General features: G+C 55.8%; 1 pseudogene; it reads left to right on the top strand.

Moving 5' to 3' along the window:
* LOC123690644 overlaps positions 1-2,500 on the top strand; it is a 7,377-nt pseudogene that overhangs the window by 2,256 nt on the left and 2,621 nt on the right.

The raw sequence follows: 2,500 nt of genomic DNA on the forward strand, positions 1-2,500 counted from the left end.
CTCTAGTCGATAGAATAATGTAGGTAAGGGAAGTCGGCAAATTGGATCCGTAACTTCGGAATAAGGATTGGCTCTGAGGACCGGGGCGTGTCGGGTTTGGACGGGAAGCGGATGCGGCCGGTGCCGGGCCTGGTCGATGCTCGTTGCGTTCGCGCGCTTCGTGCTGATCCGGACCCGCGTTCCGGCCTTCCGCGGATCTTCCTAGCCGTAAGGCCGCGACGGACGCGCGCTTCGCGGCGTGCGGCCCGGCGCGGTTCTGTACGACCGCCGTTCAACGGTCAGCTCAGAACTGGCACGGACAAGGGGAATCCGACTGTCTAATTAAAACAAAGCATTGCGATGGCCCTCGCGGGTGTTGACGCAATGTGATTTCTGCCCAGTGCTCTGAATGTCAACGTGAAGAAATTCAAGCAAGCGCGGGTAAACGGCGGGAGTAACTATGACTCTCTTAAATCTCTTAAACAAATCGCTGGCATTCACAAAGATAATGAAAATTATAACGTGAGCCCCGACTTCTCACTGGGGTCGGGGTCGGCGATAAACCCACCGCGGGATGGTCGATCGGGCGAAGCCGCTTCCGGGCTGGCGACGCCTGGTTGCACCTGCCCCGTTTGTGGGAGGGTCTTTCGGACTCTCAGGGGTTTAGGCGTGCACAAACGTGCCGCTCATCCCCTTGAAGCGAATGTGGAGGCCGCTCCAAATGCGGTGAAGCGCAGATGGCGCGAGGAGGAGATCGCTCTCATGGCAAGGTCCGAGGCGAGACTGACTAGAGAGTTGGGTCGGTGTGGGAATGTTGAGCTTCTAAATGCCCTTCCAGAGCTTGGTAGAACACTGGAAGCAATAAAAGGGCAAAGGCGCAAAAATGAGTACAAAGATATGGTGCAAGCATATCTTCAAAGCGCCCAATTGAATGATATTCGATACCCATCACCAGTAAGCACAGACCAAATACTTAATAATACAGAGCAGCAACCTCAGTCGGTCGAACCCGAGTCCCCAAGTGTTGAGCGATCGAGCACTCCGCCGTCCTGCGTGAATCCGCTTGAATTAACGGAAAACCCCGATGACGAAGCGTGTGCAACGAATGCGCTCGATGACTTACTCGAAAGAGTGAGGAAGAGAGAAGCATATCGGGGCCGTTGTAGGAGGGGTGAGTACGTGGAGCGTCAGTACACCGACCATCCTAATGGCTCGCGACCGCCGAATAGGCGGAAGAGACGGAGAATGGAGTACGCTCGAATCCAGGAACTCTGGAAGAAAAACCCTAGTCGGGTTGCTGAGGAGGTGATAGACGGCGCATGCAGAGACGTGAAGCACCAGCTTGGGGAAATGGAAGCCTATTGGCGACCACTACTCGAGAGGGTGTCGAACGCCTCTGGGCCTACACCGGAAGCCTTGGATCGCTTGCGATCTAGTGGGCAATACGGGGGCAATGTGCCTGACTTCTCTACTCTTTGGCGACCCTTCACCGCATCCGAGGTGAAGCAGGCAAAGGTTGATCTGAAGTCTGCGCCGGGTCCTGAGGGCGTAAAGCCGGAGGACTGGCGCAAAGTTCCTGATAAGATGAAGGCGGCTCTATTCAACGTTTGGATGCGTCAGGGCGAAGTACCCGAAATCCTACGGCAGTGTCGGACGATTTTTGTACCGAAGAAAGAGGTCCCTGTGGGTCCGAGTGATTATAGGCCGATTTCGATCGCGTCTATACCACTTCGACACCTGCACTCGCTCTTGGCGCAGAGATTGCTCGCATGCTGTCCTCCCGATGTGCGGCAGCGCGGATTCATTTGTGCAGATGGCACGCTTGAAAACGCCGCCGTATTAGACGCCGTACTCGGGGATTGCAGGAAGAAGTTAAGGGAGTGTCACGTGGCGGTCCTGGACTTTTCCAAGGCGTTCGATACAGTGTCACATGTGGCGCTGGTAGATCTGCTGAGGCAAAGGGGGCTGCCTGGGCCCTTCTGCGACTACTTAGCTCGTCTATACCAATCGGCAACAACTCACCTTGCCGTCAACGGGCAGACGAGCTCTCCTGTCAAGGTGGGACGAGGGGTTCGCCAGGGCGATCCGCTTTCGCCTATACTTTTCAACATGGTCATGGACTTGGTGCTGGCAGCACTGCCCAAGGAAATCGGCTATAGACTGGAGGGGGAACGTGTTTCCGCTCTGGCTTTCGCCGACGACCTCGTCCTTGTGGCGGGGTCCAAAATGGGTATGCAAGAGGCCATTGGCTGCGTTGAGAAGTCGAGTGGACTAATGGGCTTACGCCTGAACCACTCAAAGAGCTCTGTTCTCTCGATGGTGCCCGACGGACACCGCAAGAAGCATCACTATCTGAGTGAGCGAACGTTCCGTGTGGGCGGACGCCTGATCAGACAAGTGACGTGTGTGGAACGTTGGAGGTACCTAGGGGTTGAGTTCGAGGCAACCGGATCGACCACGTTGGAAGGAGGGATCAACGAAGCGCTGAGAAATATCTCGAAAGCTCCGCTCAAACCACAGC

This window comes from Pieris rapae, unplaced genomic scaffold (genome assembly GCF_905147795.1).
Source record: "Pieris rapae unplaced genomic scaffold, ilPieRapa1.1, whole genome shotgun sequence".
In the NCBI taxonomy this organism is placed as follows: Eukaryota; Metazoa; Arthropoda; class Insecta; order Lepidoptera; family Pieridae; genus Pieris; species Pieris rapae.